Source organism: Podarcis pityusensis, assembly GCF_964106645.2.
Source record: "Podarcis pityusensis genome assembly, chromosome: W".
In the NCBI taxonomy this organism is placed as follows: domain Eukaryota; kingdom Metazoa; phylum Chordata; class Lepidosauria; order Squamata; family Lacertidae; genus Podarcis; species Podarcis pityusensis.
The window spans coordinates 34,464,648-34,482,719 of NC_138045.1; the positions used below are offsets into that span (position 1 = coordinate 34,464,648).

The window sequence follows — 18,072 nt, forward strand, 5'->3', positions numbered from 1 at the left end:
TACCATCCCTTGCCATTCCTTCCTCTGGGGGCAGACTCTGGCAAAGTGACCTGGCTGTTGGCAGAGATAGCATTTCCGGGCGCCTTTTCCCTCCTTCTTTCCCCCCTCACTGGGCTTTGAAACTGCGCGCGCGCGCGCTGTTCCGATTTCCATCGGCTCTGCCGGCGGGAAAGTTGGCTCTGGAATGTCTGGAATGCGGAACTCCTTCCAACGTTCTCCCTTCCCTTCCCGCCTCTCCAATGCTCTCGCCTCCTGGCGCGCTCCTATGGTCAGCGCTGATTTGGTCAGCTGGTCCATAGACTCCGCCCTGGGCGCCCGGGAAAGTTCGTCTTTCACAGCCGAAGAAAGCCCTTCTTCAAAGAGCATTTGAATGGGTTCCGCCGATAGATCCCACCCCAATTTATGGATCAACATGGTGAACTCAGTCCAGTACTCACGGACAGATCGGCTCCCCTGTTTGCAAGCCATTAACTGTCTGCGGACCACTCCCTGTTCAATATCGCTGGAAAACATCAGATCCATGGCGCGAAAGAACTTCATCGTGTCCTTTAGGACGTCACTATTCGCTGCCATCAGGGGTCTAACCCAGTCTCTCGCCCCCTTTTCAAGATGCCCAATCACGAAAGCCACTCGTGATTCCTCGTCAGGGAATTCATCAAACTGCAGATTGAGGGCATATTGCATCTCTGTCCGAAAGCCATGATAGTCTTTGGGCTCCCCCCCAAACTTCTGCACCAATCCTGGTACCTTTCTGACGAGCTGGGTGTCTTTCCCCTTTTTGTCTGCATCCTGAGCCCTCCTCTCCTCAAGCCTCGCCGTCTGCAGCGCTAGCTGGACCTCCAACACCCGGTACCTTTCTTCCAGGCTTGGACCCGCTCCAGCTCCTGCTTCTCCGGTTCCGGCTGGGTTGCTCATGATGCCTTCTCCTGCACAAGCTGCTCACGAAGACTGTCGGAATGCTGTGATGGGACGATGAGCTGCTTGTGTGTAAAATCCTAGTCCCTCAGAGTTTGGTCAAGTTTGCAAACCTCTGTCTGTAACGGAGCCCCTTAAACATGGCTCCGTCAGTCGCTGGCAGATTCCGACAGTGGTTGCTTTCGGAATCGCTTCCAACATAAAAGCTCCTTAACGGAAACACGTCTTCTGGACTCTCTGCGTGACAGTTTCCGGCGAGGAGTGGGTGTCCCTACAGGAGGTCCTGAAACCTCCCCACTGTTTTCGCTGGAAGTGTCTCTGAGCCATCCCTCCAGCTCCCTTTCCCTCAGCTCAGCTCCTCTCCCCCTACTGGTTCCCTCTTCAGCTGCTGAGTCTCTCCCAACCTGTGTGAGCCCTTTCACTTCCCTTCCTTCCGATGGCAGTTCCCTGACACCAGGTTACTTTTTTCCCCACAGTAGTGTTCATATTTATTTCAAAATAGTCTCTCAAAATTTTTTGGGCCTTCTTAGTAAATTCTTCATTCCTAAACAAAGAGTCATTCATCCTCCATCTAAAGGAACCAATTGGCGACAGTTTCATTTCCATCTTCACAGCATTATGATCGGAGCAGGTCTTAGGACAAATTTCAACTTTACTAGTTTCTGGGGCCAGTCCTCTAGTTACCCAAATTTGGTCAATTCTTGTCCATGTCATTTTAGCCTCGGAGAAGAAAGTTCCCTCTCTTCCCAGAGGGTTCTTCGTTCTCCAGATATCAACTAAATCCAGATTTTCAGTCATGTCAAAAACGTTTTTGGTAGTCTTCCATCCTTGGTAACTGTCTGTCTTTGTGCCTTATCCATGTTTGTAGACACTACGCCATTCATATCTCCCATCAAAATCATATTATAATCCATATAGTCCATCAGAGTCTCATGTATTTTTTTTTTTAATTCCGATTTTCCTTCATTTGGTGCAGAAATGCCTATTATCAGAAATTTTTCTCCTTGCGTTTGAATTTCAATTGCTACAAATCTTCCATGGTCATCTTTAAATATAAATTTTGGTGCTAGACTCTCCTTTGCGTAAAGAACCACTCCTCTTTTTTTAACTTTATCCGATGAGATAAATTCTTGGCCTAATCTTTTATTGTTCAATAACTTCCTGTGTAACCGTGTCACATGTGTTTCTTGTAAGCAAATCAAGTCCAAATGCTCTTTTTTCAACAAATGAAATACTCTCCGCCTTTTTTCCGGGCTGTTGAGTCCATTAACATTCCAAGTCAAGACCTGCAGTGCCATCTTGTGATTACTTTTGTGCCCCCCCAACTGCCCCCAAAGCTTGCTCCTCTTCTGTTGGTGATGATGTTGGCACGTTCACTGGGGGGTCCAATCCAAAAGATAGTGTTGATATGTCCAACGTTGCCCTGTTTGGTGATGTTCTCTCCAATGCTCTTTGCTCCAGCCCTCTGTCTGATGTTCCTCTGTCCAGTGTTGTTGGCTCTTTTCCAATTCCCTTCTGTAGATCTTCTTCGTGGTTATACAGGAACTTTATTTTATCTTCTACTGATCTTATTTTAATATTCCTTCCTTTGAAACTAAAGGATAGGCCTTGAGGGAATTCCCACCTAAAGTTAATTTTGTTCCTTCTCAGCAAAGCAACTAGATCTCCAAAATTAAACCTGAGGTCCAAAAGGTGTTTTGGGATGTCTTTGAATATTTCCACTCTTGACTGATGTATTACCAGGGTCTTCTCATAGTGCCAGCCCAAAATTTTATCCCTCTCTTCTTTAGATCGGAGGGTAATCAGACAATCTCTTATTCTGCTCTTCTCCTTCTTCCCTCCTCTTCCGAGTCTGAAAGCCGTCACAATTTTGAACTCCTCTGTTCCCAAATCCACGTCCCAGTGGGCTGCAAATTCCTCCGTAAGATAGTCTGCCAGAGAGTCTTTTTCTAGTTCAGGTACAGCTCTAATCCTCAGATTTGTCTGTTTCTCCTTGAGCTCAATCATAGAAAGCACCACCTTATGGTCCTCAAGTTGCTTCTGCAGATCTGGAACTCTCTCTGTTTCCAGTTGAGTTACCTTTGCTTCCACAGTAACGACCTTTTCCTTAACTTCCTCTGCAATCTGTCGGGTTGAATTAGGCTCCTTAACCAATTTCTCTATAGCTTCTGTATTGGAGTTAACTTTTTGTCCCAAACTATTTATGCTTTGTGTATTTTGATCCAATTTTTTATTCATTTGTTCCAATGAGTCATTAATTTTGCTCAGAGCAAGTGCCAAAGCTTCTTCTGAAATCATTCCTTTTGGTTTAGAGTGCGTCGATACAGCTACAGATGGGGCAGGGGGGCCAGATGTAGAAGCTCTTCGAAAATACTTCCCAGACCTTGTTATTTTATCTTGGATTGGAGGATCTATTTTTCCTTTTCCATCTGCCATAACACTTAAGCCCTTCAAGGTCAAATACAGGTCAAATACAGTCCCAGAGTCCCAGAATCTTATCTTTAAAGTTGGAAAATTCCACTCCTTATGGCAGTTTCAAAGTCCTCCTCTAGAGGGAAATAGTTACTGTTTATATTAAGTTAGTCCAAAGTATCCCTTTTTTTTTTTTAGAAGTTACAATTGCACCATTATAATTAGTATCCAATCTCAACTTTTAAATTAAAAAAAAATAGTTGAAACTTTTGAGTCCAGCAGAGATAGTTAAAACAGTGTAGTTAAGGCAGTTAAAACAATGTATCACTCTTGTTTCGCTGACAGTCAGAATAAGCAATCTATTGACAGTCTATGCGGAGCTCCGAAATGCAGTGATTTTAATGGCCGCCGTCCCCAGGTTCCGAGCGATGGAAATTTAGCTTCTCGCTCTCTTTTAGCAGACAACTAACGTCCAAAAACTCCCCCCCTTCCTCTGCTTCCAAGGGGGGGATCTCTATTTTTATGCTGAAGATTTAAACGTTTAAAATAGACTTTTCAGGCTTTAGCTTAAACCTGTTTGCCTCCGATTATTTACAAAAAAGGAAAGGCGGACTTCCTGTTTTAAGCCTCCCCCCGTTCGTTGTCAAATTCAGCTTTTAAAACTCCAATTCTTCACTTTACTCACGGGTAGTTATTTTTAAGTCCAATTGTCCACAGGAAAAAGTCAGCGAACTCCGGCAACAGCTATGCGGCTTCACTCCGTGAAAGTAGCAGTCAGTTCGCAGCACCGCGCCGCTCACCCCACTTCGCTCCGGAGCCCAAAAAATAGGGTTCCCCGCGAGTAGGGGAGGGGCTCTTGGTGCCCGCCAAATCCCACGTTCCCAGGCTATCTCCACCTGGGATTTTTAAAGGGCCCCCACCTTCGCCGCGGTGGGGAGACCCAGTTCTCACAGAGCAGGTTCCTCCAGTCAGAGGAACTCCGCCATTAGCCGATGGCGCCGACCCGGAAGTGTGAGGAAATTTGGTCATTTACACTTCGAGGTAGTTTCCAAAATGCCTGCCTTAGTTGAAGGTATGACTATTAAACCCTGCAGGTACCACATGAAGTGTAAGGCATGCACAGCGAACAAGGTCAAAATGGCTGCAAAAGGTAAGGTGTCTAGTAGACAAGCTACAGAACCATACCAGGTAGTGCATGCTGATCTCATTGGTCCACTAACACCCTCTTTGGGTGGAGCCAGATACTTCATGGTTCTTATTGATTCATTTTCCAGGTATATTCATGTGTTCAATCTCAAGCAGAAATCAGAAGCGTTTCCTAGGTTCAAGGAATTCTGTGCTTGGTTGAAAAATGTGCATGGTAAACAGGTGAAATGTTTGTTTACAGATCGAGGGGGAGAATTTACTTCTCAGCAGTTTGAAGCTTTTCTGACTGAGAAAGGAATTCAACATGACATGTCAAGTCCACGATCTCCTTGGATGAATGGACTTTGTGAAAGGGCAAGCCAAACATTGCTTCAAGGCTTGAAAACCTTGCTGCATGATGCCAATCTTCCAGAGAGTTATTGGGCAGAATCGCTCAGCTGTTTTGTTTATACTTGTAATCACAGATTATCTTCACCGATTGGTTGTACCCCCTATGAAAAGATGTTTGGCAAGAAACCATACATCAAGCACATGAGAATTTTTGGTTCTGACATGTGGGTTCACACACCACAAAGCTCCAAGTTAGGCAAATGTGGTTTGCATGGTATCTTTCTAGGCTATCAGAAAGGTTCTTGCAGAGTAATGATGACTGACACTAACACAGTCAGGCTCACTAGAAGTGTTGAGTACAATGTCAAGTGGGGGGAGAATGTGGGAATTTTCCAATGTTATCCTGATGACACTGAAGAGTCTGAGGATAAAGAGCAGCAAAACCCCACACCCACTGATGAAGGTTCTGATTCTGAATCCAAAACTGAATCAGGTGATTCAGAGGATTTCAAGAGTGCTAAGGCCTCTCTGCGACCCTCTGAAGGCTCTGATCGAGAATTGGAGGAACCATTGTTCACTATAGGCCACTTTTCTCCTAAGAAAGAAGAGGAGAGCGTTGAAGACCTACGTCTAATTCGCAGGTCTGAAAGAGCCACGAAAGGAAGACCTCCAAAGAGATTTGCTGATGAATTTGCTAAAGCAGCGAAAGCTGTAACTGCTGTTAATAGCTCCAAGAAGGTATTTGAACCTTCAAGCTTCCAAGAGATCCAGGCTTTGAATTCAAAGGATGCTGAGCCATGGTTAACCACCATGAAGGGTGAGCTTGATTCCTTAGAGGGGAACAAAACATGGGAGCTAGTTCTGACAGTTCCAGGGATGAAACTGCTTGACAGCAGATGGGTTTTCAAAGCAAAGACAGATCAGAATGGCAAGATAGTCAGACACAAAGCCAGACTGGTAGCCAGAGGTTTTTCACAGGTACCAGGAGAAGACTATCACGAGACCTGCTGACCCACCGTGAGATATGAGAGCACTAGGCTTATGCTCAAACTTGCTGCAGAAGAGAATCTACACGTTTCTCATCACGATGTGAATACAGCATTTTTGTACGGAACCTTAGGTGAATCTCTTTATATGCTTCCACCTGATGGCGTACAGGTAAAACAGGGATTTGTTTGCTCTCTGAAGAAGTCCCTATATGGTCTCAAGCAAAGTGCACAGTTCTGGCACTCTAAACTCACTGAAGTGTTATTTTCTTTAGGTTTTCAGCAAGGTAAAGCTGATCCATGTGTATTTGTCAAAGAGGAAGGGCAAAAGAAGCTGTATTGCTTGTTTTATGTTGATGATATTCTTTTCTTTTGGAAGGATATCAAAATGTACCATAGCACCCTAGCTCAACTGAAGGAACACTTTGACATGAAAGATCTTGGTGAGGTAACCAACTACCTATCTCTGGAAATAGAGAGAGACCAAGACGGTAATATTCTAGTACACCAGTCACAGAAAATTGCTGATGTGTTAACCAAACTAAACCTGATGGATGCTAACCCTGTAGACACACCAATGACAACAGGTTATCAGGTAGATGACACTGAAGAAGCATTTTCTGACACTACACTGTACAGAAGTGTGCTAGGCAAACTAAACTTCATTGCCAAATGTTCAAGACCTGACATTGCAGTTAGCATGAATTTGCTAAGCAGACAAGTCAACAATCCTACTGTTGAGGATTGGAAAGCTCTGAAACGCATAGCACACTATTTGAAAGGTACTATGCACTACAGACAGAGATTTAACAATCAGAAGTCTGGAGGTCTTGAAATATTTGCTGATGCGAGTTTTGGAAGTGACACTACAGACAGGAAAAGCACGTCTGGAGTTTGCTACATGTACAATCAGGGTCTATTTGATTGGTCGTGCAAGAAGCAAACAACAGTAAGCTTAAGTTCTTGTGAAGCTGAACTGAGTGCACTGTCTTATTCACTTGTGGGTTGTGAATGGTTGTTACAATTGTGTAAAGACATGAGAATTCCTGTCAAATGTCCAATCCAGGTTTATCAGGACAACAAAGCATGTTTGGCTTTGCTGACTTCTGAAGGTTGTAAGCAAAGCACAAAGCACTTGCAATTGAAGCTGCAACATGCTAGGGAATGTGTTCAGAAAGGACTCGTTACAGTGTCCTACATGCCAGGTAATGAAATCCCTGCTGATTTATTGTCCAAGGTTGTTCCGAAGGATCAACACTGTACCTACGTACAGAAATTGGTTTTGTACTGAGATTGTACTGACACGCTGCCCAGTGGTGTTCACAGAAAGGGGGAGGATGTTAGTTTCTGTTTCTCACTGAGCAGCTGCTGCGAGTCACAGGACTCTGTTTACATTCCAGAGACCCTGCAGTCTCATGGGAAAGGGAGACGGGATGTGACGTTAGTGGTTTCCCGTTTCTTTTGTTCCTTTGTTCAGTTGCTCTCTGCTTTCATAGAGAGAGGATATATTTTCTGTTCTGCGTAGTTTAGAAATAAAACTCGTTACAATGTAGCCAAACTTCTCATCTCTTCCCTGTGCTGGGAACCCTGCTGGATAGAATGTGCTTGAGGCCTTATCAAAGGCTCAGGTCATTAAACACGTCGGAGGCGATTTCAAAGGCTCAGCTCGGAGGAAGATGAGGCCTTATTGGCTTGGCCGAGCAGACTTCCGACAACACATGCTTAAGGAAATCAGCCCCGAGTGCTCACTGGAAAGACAGATCATGAAGCTGAGGCTCTAGTACTTTGGCCACCTCATGAGAAGAGAAGACTCCCTGGAAAAGACCCTGATGTTGGGAAAGATGGAGGGCACAAGGAGAAGGGGACGACAGAGGACGAGATGGTTGGACAGTGTTCTCGAAGCTACCAGCATGAGTTTGACCAAACTGCGGGAGGCAGTGGAAGACAGGAGTGCCTGGCGTGCTCTGGTCCATGGGGTCACGAAGAGTCGGGCAAGACTAAACGACTAAACAACAACAACAACAAAACACATGCTTTTCTTTTTTTATTTTGTTTGTTTTTTTATTTAATAAATTTTTATTCAGTACAAGTTAAAATACATACATATTCACAACAAAAGAAAATACAAAAGAGAAAACCAAATAGATCTATCCAAGGAAAAGGAATTAGAGAATATTTTGTCTCTTTTCATATTTACAGTTATTTATACCTCTGTAAAATGCTATTCATGATAGCACAATGAAATGAAATGTAAGATATCAGAATAAAGAAAAAGGGAACAAAGAGAGAATAAAAAAGTAAAAGAACAGATCCTATATGAATTTTTTTTAAAAGTAGATAAGCACTCACAATACATAGCCATTTCCCATCTATATTTACATTCAATTGTATAATTTTGTCTTGTCCTTATCTACCTTAAATAGTTTCTGTTGAAAGAAAAAAGAAAAAACAGAAAAAAGAAAGAAAAGAAAAAAAACAAAACGACTTCCACCGTTTACCTCACGCGTTTTTAATAATCCGTTCTTCAGAGTGGTATCTACATATATGGACAAGGCACAAAGACAGGTAGTCACTAAGGATGGTAGACTACCGAAAACTTTTTTTGACATGACAGACAACTTGGATTTAGTCGACATGTGGAGATTAAGAAACCCCTTGGCTAAAGAAGGAACTTTCTTTTCTGAAGCCAAAATGACATGGACAAGAATTGACCAAATCTGGATAACTAGAGGAATGGCACCAAAGACAAGAAAGGTGGAAATCTGCCCGAAAACTTGCTCCGACCATAATGCAGTTAAGATGGAAATGAGACTAACACCAACTGGCTCCTTCAGATGGAAGATGAATGACACCTTATTTAGAGATGAAGAAGTACTTAAGAAGGCCCAAAAAACCTTGAGAGACTATTTTGAGATAAACTTAAGTACCAACGTGGAGAGAAGAGTAATCTGGGACGCAAGTAAAGCGGTTATGAGAGGGTTCTTAATACAACAGAACGCAGTAAAGAAAAGAACTCAAAATGAGAAGAAGGATAAGATAATGGACAAAATAAAGGAAAGTGAAAAAAGACTGAGAGTAAACCCAAAATCTCAAGAGATTCTGAGAGAGTTAAAGTTACATCAAGTACAATATCTGAAAATGATGAATCAGGAAATAGAATGGAAAATTAAACAAATGAGGCAAAAGACTTTTGAGTCGGCCAATACATGTGGTAAACTGTTGGCATGGCAAATGAAAAAGAGACAAAAACTAAATACAATTACGAACTTAGAAGTGGAAGGAAGAAATATACAGAACCCTGCAGAGATTAGAAGTTGTTTCCAGAGGTATTTTAAACGATTATATACTCAAGGGCCATTGAAAGAAACAGACTTAGATCAATGTTTGAAAACAAATGGATTACAAAAAATATCTCAAGAAAATAAATTAATTTTGAATCATAAAATAACTGAACAAGAAATAGAAGGTGCCATTCAAAATATGCAATTGGGTAAATCTCCAGGACCAGATGGTTTGACTTCTAGATACTACAGATCTTTGAAAGAATGGTTAATTCAACCTTTGAAAGAGGTCTGCAATGAAATAATGGAGGGGAAAAGAGCACCAGAGTCGTGGAAAGAAGCATATATTACACTTGTACCGAAAACAGAGACTGAAAAGACACAGCTTAAAAACTACCGCCCTATATCACTACTTAATGTGGATTACAAAATTTTTGCAGACATTTTGGCTAAGAGATTTAAAAAAGTATTGATGGAAGAGATTCACAAAGACCAAGCGGGCTTTCTCCCAGGAAGACATTTGTCTGACAATTTGAGGAATATAATTGATATTTTGGAAAAACTAGAAGTGAATATAAACACTAAAGCAGTTTTGATATTTGTAGACGCGGAGAAAGCCTTTGACAACATTTCTTGGAACTTTATGAAGAAGAATCTTCAGGGCATGGGGGTAGGCCAAGGTTTTGAGAATGGTATAAGTGCAATTTATTCAGAACAAAAGGCTAAACTAATTGTAAATAATGTTGTGACGGAAGAACTTAAAATTGAAAAAGGGACACGACAAGGTTGCCCAATTTCCCCTCTCCTTTTTATTTCGGTCCTGGAGGTTTTACTGAATATGATTAGAAGGGACCAGTTGGTCAAAGGTATACAGGTCGGAACTAAACAGTACAAATTGAGAGCATTTGCAGATGACTTAGTATTGACGTTACAGGAGCCAGAATCTAGTACTAAAAGGGTTTTAGAACTGATTCAAGAATTTGGTCAAGTGGCAGGATTTAAATTGAACAAGTCAAAAACTAAGGTTTTAGAGAAAAAATTAACACCGATCAAAAGAGAGAGGTTTCAGAATGAGACAGGTTTAACAGTGGTTAAGAAAGTCAAATACCTGGGTGTGATGGGACGATGAGCTGCTTGTGTGTAAAATCCAAGTCCCTCAGAGTTTGGTCAAGTTTGCAAACCTCTGTCTGTAACGGAGCCCCTTAAACATGGCTCCGTCAGTCGCTGGCAGATTCCGACAGTGGTTGCTTTCGGAATCGCTTCCAACATAAAAGCTCCTTAACGGAAACACGTCTTCTGGACTCTCTGCGTGACAGTTTCCGGCGAGGAGTGGGTGTCCCTACAGGAGGTCCTGAAACCTCCCCACTGTTTTCGCTGGAAGTGTCTCTGAGCCATCCCTCCAGCTCCCTTTCCCTCAGCTCAGCTCCTCTCCCCCTACTGGTTCCCTCTTCAGCTGCTGAGTCTCTCCCAACCTGTGTGAGCCCTTTCACTTCCCTTCCTTCCGATGGCAGTTCCCTGACATCCACCTCCCCTCCAGGGCCCCCTTCATCCCCTCTCGCCCCCTCCTCTACGGGCGGTGAGGAGGCAAAACCCCGGAATGAACTTCCTTCATCTTCCGATGTCCCGAACACTTCTCTCCACCTGTTGCGGTTCCTGGTCTCGAAGTACTCCTCCTCCTCAGAGTCCATCTCCCCTTCCCCTTCCGATTCCGAGAATCCTTCCAACTCCTCCTCCTCATCGGTGGTCCCAAAGTATTCCCTCCGGAACCTCTCCACAGGCTGAGGTTTCCTTGGGAACCTTTGATGGAACGTTTCTATCAATACCTCGTCATTGATATCTTCTGCCATTACCCAAGTGTTTTCTGACTCCGGTTCTCCTTCCCACGCTACCAAATACTCCACCTGATCCCCCTTCCATCTGGCGTCGAGGATTTCTGCCACATGGCTGCTGCATTCCCTTTCTTCTATGACCGGTCCCCGAGTGGCCATCCCTTCTCGTCCCCCCTCATACGGTGACAGTAACGACCTGTGAAATACTGGGTGCAGTTTCATGTGGTTGGGTAACCGGAGCCTGAAAGCCACTGGGTTGACCTGTTGAATGACCTCAAAGGGACCCAATCTCCTGGGTCTTAATTTCTTACAACCTCCTTTGAACGGCAACCCTTGGGTTGACAGCCACACCCTATCTCCCACCCTTATGGTTTCACCTTCCCTTCGGTTCTTGTCTGCCTGCCTCTTGTATTCTTCCTTCGCCCTTTCTAAGTTGAGTTGGAGCTGACGATGGATTGCTTCCATTTCTTCTACAAAATGCTCGGCTGCCGGGACACCCCATCTCTCCCCTTCTCCCCCTGGGAAAGCCCTGGGATGACACCCATAATTAGCCAAGAAGGGGCTCATCCCTGTGGACACATTCTCGGCATTGTTGTAGGCAAATTCCGCCAGCGCCAACTTTTCTACCCAGTCATTCTCTCTGTCATTGACATAACACCTCAGGTATTGCTGGAGGACCCCGTTTGCTCTTTCCGCCTGCCCGTTGGTTTCAGGGTGCCGGGCAGTCGAAAAGTTGACCTCCACCTGCAGTAAGCTCATGAGCTTCCTCCAGAACCTGGAAGTAAATTGTTTTCCCCGGTCTGAGACCACCCTCAATGGCACTCCGTGCAACCTAAAAATGTGTTCTACAAATAACTTCGCTGTCTCTTCCGCCGTGACTGCATGCGAGCAGGCTACAAAGTGGCACATCTTTGTTAGTAGGTCTACCACCACCATGATGGCTGTTTTCCCCTTGGACTTCGGCAGATCAGTCATAAAATCTATCGACACTGCCTCCCAAGGTCTTTCTGGGGTTGGTAAGGGTTCTAATAGCCCCGCCGGTGCCCGCCTCTCCCCTTTGGCTCGCTGGCATTGCTCACACCCTCTTACATACTCCCGTACATCTTCCCTCACCTTAGGCCACCAAAATTCCCTGGTGACCAACCACATGGTTTTGTGTTGTCCAAAATGCCCCGCCGTGGGGCTGTCGTGCAACTGCTTGAGTACCCTCCCCCTTAAGTCTCCTTCAGGGATATACAGTGCCCCTTTGTAATACAAAGCTCCATTTCTTTCCTCGAAACCCCCTGGTTCCTCTCCCTCACCCCTAAGACCTCTGAGCTTATTCTGGGCGTATTCATCATTCTCTGTTTCCTCTACCAGTTCTCTTTGTCCCACCAATGCCGCCCCACACACCCAGCGGTCCTCTGGAATGACATGTCTCTCTTCGGGTGCTCCCTCCCCCTCCAAATATTCAGGTTTGCGTGAGAGAGCGTCCGCCCTAATGTTCTCTGGGCCTGGCACGTAACAAATCTCAAAGTTAAATTTGGAGAACTCCTGGGCCCATCTCACTTGCCGTTGGTTGAGCACTCGTGCCGTCCTCCAATACTCTAGGTTCTTGTGGTCAGTGCACACTTGCACCTTATGTTGTGCGCCAATTAGCAGGTGCCTCCATCTCCGGAACGCCTCATGAATGGCTAGTAGTTCTCGGTCATACACCGTGTAGTTCCTCTCGGATTTGTTCAGCTTTCGCGAAAAAAAGGCACACGGTCTCCACTCTGACTCCTCCTTCCCTGGCTGCAGAAGCACCGCCCCAATAGCTCTGTCTGATGCGTCAGTTTCCACTCTCATCGGTTTTTGTAAATCCACATGCAGGAGTTGTTGTTCCGAGGCGAAGGCCCTTTTTAGTTCCTCAAATGCTCGCTCCGCCTCCTCAGTCCAAACGAACTTCTTCTTACTGCTGAGACAGTCCGTAATGGGCGCCGTCAGGTGGGCAAAGTTTCGGATGAACTTACGATAGAAGTTCCCAAATCCTAGGAACCTCTGCACATCCTTCCTTGTTTTGGGTGTTTTCCATTCCAGCACCGCCTGGACCTTGCCGGGATCCATGGCCAATCCCTTGTCTGACAGGCGATACCCCAGGAATTCCACCTCCTTGGTATGAAACTGACACTTCTCCAGTTTCACCCACAGCTGGTTGGCTTGCAGCCTGCTCAACACTTCTCTGACGTCTCTCACATGCTGCTCCTCATTCTCAGAATACACCAACACGTCGTCTAAGAAGGCCACACAATTCTTGTAAAGCAAAGGCCCCAGGACGTGGTTCATAAACGATTGAAAGCACGCGGAGCCTCCTTGTAGGCCGAAGGGCATAACTAAATATTCAAATGCCCCCAAAGGGGTGAACATGGTGGTTTTCCATTCATCCCCCTTCCTTATTCGTATCAGGTTGTACGCCCCCCTTAGGTCCAGTTTAGTAAAAATCTTTCCCTTCCTGACCCTTGTCAAAATGTCGTCAATCCTGGGCATAGGGAAAGCCACTGGTTCTGACACTGCATTTAAGGCCCTGAAGTCACACACAAGCCTCGGCTTGTTCGTGTTTTTCTTATCCACAAAAAACACTGGGCTGCCCCCCACCGCCCTGGACTCTCTGATGAACCCTCTCTTCAGGTTCTTGTCAATGAACTCTCTTAGCTCCTGCATCTCTCTGTCTGACATGGCGTACAGCTTGCCTACAGGGAGCTGTGCCCCAGGGAGTAAATTGATTTGACAGTCAAAGGGTCTATGCGGGGGTAGTTGGTCAGCTTCCCTTTCGCTGAAGACGTCGCGGAGATCTGCGTATTGTCGTGGTACCTTCACGTTCTCCGTTACTTCAGTCCCTGCTAGGGTGGCTTGGGCCCCTGCCAAACCCTTTCCCTCTTTGCAGTGTTCTAAGCAATGTGCTGAACCAAAAGAAACCACTCTCTGATGCCAGCCCACCAGCGGATCATGTAACGCTAGCCAGCTCATCCCCAATATTATGGGAGCTCCTCCCAAGGTGGCCACATTAAACGCTATCAGTTCGGTGTGCCTTGCCACCTTCATTATCATTGGGACGGTCTGCAAGCTGACTTCTCCTCCCAACAGCTCCCTGCCATCGATCGTGGTCACCTGCAGGGGGTTGCTTAAAGGGATCGTCTGTATCTGGTGTTCAGCTGCAAACTCTTTGCTCATGAAATTGCAGGAGCTGCCTGAGTCCAACAGCGCCTTTATCTTTAGAGGGTGTCCGTTTGGCAGCTCTAGCGCCACTTCTATCACTAGGGCGGGTTTAGGAGGTTCTGGCGTGGGCACTTTCACTGCTCTTTGGCCTGGCTGCTGTGCCCCGACGGTGGCAGCCAGGCGTTGGCTTTTACTTGCTTCGGTATTTCTTCCTCTCTTCCCTCCACAGCTCCTACCATCCCTTGCCATTCCTTCCTCTGGGGGCAGACTCTGGCAAAGTGACCTGGCTGTTGGCAGAGATAGCATTTCCGGGCGCCTTTTCCCTCCTTCTTTCCCCCCTCACTGGGCTTTGAAACTGCGCGCGCGCGCGCTGTTCCGATTTCCATCGGCTCTGCCGGCGGGAAAGTTGGCTCTGGAATGTCTGGAATGCGGAACTCCTTCCAACGTTCCCCCTTCCCTTCCCGCCTCTCCAATGCTCTCGCCTCCTGGCGCGCTCCTATGGTCAGCGCTGATTTGGTCAGCTGGTCCATAGACTCCGCCCTGGGCGCCCGGGAAAGTTCGTCTTTCACAGCCGAAGAAAGCCCTTCTTCAAAGAGCATTTCAATGGGTTCCGCCGATAGATCCCACCCCAATTTATGGATCAACATGGTGAACTCAGTCCAGTACTCACGGACAGATCGGCTCCCCTGTTTGCAAGCCATTAACTGTCTGCGGACCACTCCCTGTTCAATATCGCTGGAAAACATCAGATCCATGGCGCGAAAGAACTTCATCGTGTCCTTTAGGACGTCACTATTCGCTGCCATCAGGGGTCTAACCCAGTCTCTCGCCCCCTTTTCAAGATGCCCAATCACGAAAGCCACTCGTGATTCCTCGTCAGGGAATTCATCAAACTGCAGATTGAGGGCATATTGCATCTCTGTCCGAAAGCCATGATAGTCTTTGGGCTCCCCCCCAAACTTCTGCACCAATCCTGGTACCTTTCTGACGAGCTGGGTGTCTTTCCCCTTTTTGTCTGCATCCTGAGCCCTCCTCTCCTCAAGCCTCGCCGTCTGCAGCGCTAGCTGGACCTCCAACACCCGGTACCTTTCTTCCAGGCTTGGACCCGCTCCAGCTCCTGCTTCTCCGGTTCCGGCTGGGTTGCTCATGATGCCTTCTCCTGCACAAGCTGCTCACGAAGACTGTCGGAATGCTGTGATGGGATGATGAGCTGCTTGTGTGTAAAATCCAAGTCCCTCAGAGTTTGGTCAAGTTTGCAAACCTCTGTCTGTAACGGAGCCCCTTAAACATGGCTCCGTCAGTCGCTGGCAGATTCCGACAGTGGTTGCTTTCGGAATCGCTTCCAACATAAAAGCTCCTTAACGGAAACACGTCTTCTGGACTCTCTGCGTGACAGTTTCCGGCGAGGAGTGGGTGTCCCTACAGGAGGTCCTGAAACCTCCCCACTGTTTTCGCTGGAAGTGTCTCTGAGCCATCCCTCCAGCTCCCTTTCCCTCAGCTCAGCTCCTCTCCCCCTACTGGTTCCCTCTTCAGCTGCTGAGTCTCTCCCAACCTGTGTGAACCCTTTCACTTCCCTTCCTTCCGATGGCAGTTCCCTGACACTGGGGATCAACATGACAGCAAAAAATGGAAACTTATTTAAAGATAATTATGAAAAATGTTGGTCTGAAGTGAAAAAAGATTTAGAAATTTGGTCAAATTTGAAGCTTTCACTGTTGGGACGTATTGCTGCGGTAAAAATGAATGTATTGCCTAGAATGTTGTTTTTGTTTCAATCTTTGCAAATTGTGGACAGAATGGATTGTTTCAAGAGGTGGCAGAAAGATATTTCTAGATTTGTCTGGCAGGGCAAGAAGCCCAGAATAAAATTTAAAATACTAACGGATGCAAAGGAAAGAGGTGGATTTGCCCTGCCAGACCTCAAACTTTACTATGAATCAGCAGCTTTTTGCTGGCTGAAAGAATGGCTACTTCTTGAAGACACTGACATTTTGGACCTAGAAGGGTTTAATAATGTATTTGGATGGCATGCATATCTATGGTATGACAAGGTCAAAGCACATAAAGCATTTAAAAACCACATTGTCAGGAAAGCGCTGTTTAATGTTTGGATAAGATATAAGGATTTGCTAGAAAATAAAACCCCAAGGTGGCTGTCACCAATGGAAGCGAAAGCCTTGAATAAGGTCAATATGGAGGTCAAATGGCCGAAATATTGGGAAATTTTGGAACAAGACGGAGATAGACTGAAACTGCAGAGTTTCGAAAAATTAAAAAACAAAGTGCGAGACTGGCTTCATTATTTTCAGATAATGGAGGCATTTAAATTGGACAAGAAAATTGGCTTCCAGGTGGAAAGATCAAAATTAGAAACTGAACTGTTAGAACCCAAAACTAAGAATTTGTCAAGAATGTATAACTTGCTGCTGAAATGGAACACTCAGGATGAAACGGTAAAATCGGCTATGATTAAATGGGCACAGGACGTTGGACATAACATTATGTTTGCTGACTGGGAACAGTTGTGGACCACAGGTATGAAATTTACGGCATGTAATGCCTTAAGAGAGAATATTATGAAAATGATATACAGGTGGTACATAACCCCAGTCAAGCTTGCAAAAATCTATCACTTGCCCGATAATAAATGTTGGAAATGTAAAGAAACTGAAGGTACATTTTTTCACCTTTGGTGGACATGCCCAAAGATTAAGGCTTTCTGGGAAATGATATATAATGAATTAAAAAAGGTATTTAAATATACCTTCCCTAAGAAACCAGAGGCCTTTCTCCTGGGCATAGTCGGCCAAATGGTGTTAAAAAAGGATAGAACTTTCTTTATGTATGCAACAACAGCAGCAAGAATACTCATCGCAAAGTATTGGAAGACACAAGAACTTCCCACGCTGGAGGAATGGCAGATGAAATTGATGGAGTATATGGAACTGGCGGAAATGACTGGCAGAATCCGTGACCAGGGAGAAGAGGCGATGGAGGAAGATTGGAAGAAATTCAAAGATTACCTACAGAAACATTGCAAAATTAAAGAATGTTAGAGTGATGTTGGATTGAAAATAAGTGGTTTCCAGCTGTACAGGATAAAATTATAGACAGACTAAGATTAAAGATTAGGATTAAAGAAGTTTAAAGAAATGGAAATTTGGTACTTAAGAGGTAAAATTTTAATGCTATATTACATTAAGATTAAAGATTAGGAGTAAAGAAGTTAAAGGAAAGGGAAATTTGGTACTTAAGAGGTAAAATTTTAATGCTATATTACACTAAGATTAAAGACTGGGATTAAAAAAGTGGAAAAGAAATTGCTGGATAAACAATTTGGACTGGAATACAAAAGAAGGAGGTATGAGGAAGTCCAGAAAGTAAGTAAATTCAAAAAAGGAAATGAAAAGGTGATATTGTTTTTAATTGTTCTGTTTCTTTTCTTTTTTGTTGTTGTTGTTTTTTTGTTTCTCGTGTTTTTTCTCTTTTTCTGGGATTTGTATTGTGTATTTGTGTATTTCTTTTTTATGTCTTTTCTGTTCAATTTTTTATTGAAACCTTAATAAAAATTATTTTTTAAAAAATATAAAATAAAATAAATGTAAAGAGAAAACAGAAAAAAAAAAAATCCGTTCTTCAGAGCCTCTGTTCTTCATATTTTCCCTTTGGGTTTCCTTAATGTCTCACTTTGTATTTTTTATATTACGCACAAGATTATTCTAAACACAACCAGATTTTTGTAGTTGAGCCCTGGTTTTGTAAATAATCATTTAAACACTCCCATTGCTTCATAACCACAGTTTTGGATTTTCTCCTTATTATATCTGACAATTTTGCTAATTCCAGGTACTCGCAAAGTTTCCCCAACCATTCTCTTTTTGTTGGGATGCTTTCCTCTTTCCAATAGCTAGCAATCAAAATTCTTGCCGCTGTTGTCGTGTATAGCAATAAGTTAATTTTCTCTTTGGGGATATCTTTATCTAAGATTCCTAATAAATA

The 18,072-nt window shown here is 44.6% G+C and overlaps 2 long non-coding RNA genes and 1 pseudogene across 4 annotated transcripts in view; 2 read left to right on the forward strand and 1 right to left on the reverse strand.

Moving 5' to 3' along the window:
• LOC308467690 (adhesion G protein-coupled receptor D2-like) overlaps positions 1-18,072 on the forward strand; it is a 634,294-nt pseudogene that overhangs the window by 122,744 nt on the left and 493,478 nt on the right. The window lies entirely within an intron of this gene.
• Positions 1-18,072, reverse strand: part of LOC308467817 — a 466,381-nt gene that overhangs the window by 66,242 nt on the left and 382,067 nt on the right. The gene's annotated exons all lie outside the window — the stretch shown is intronic.
• Positions 7,930-18,072, forward strand: part of LOC308467834 — an 86,638-nt gene continuing 76,495 nt past the window's right edge. Inside the window, exon 1 of the long non-coding RNA XR_013981329.1 lies at positions 7,930-8,002. This is a non-coding gene — a long non-coding RNA (uncharacterized lncRNA). The remainder of the gene's footprint in view (positions 8,003-18,072) is intronic.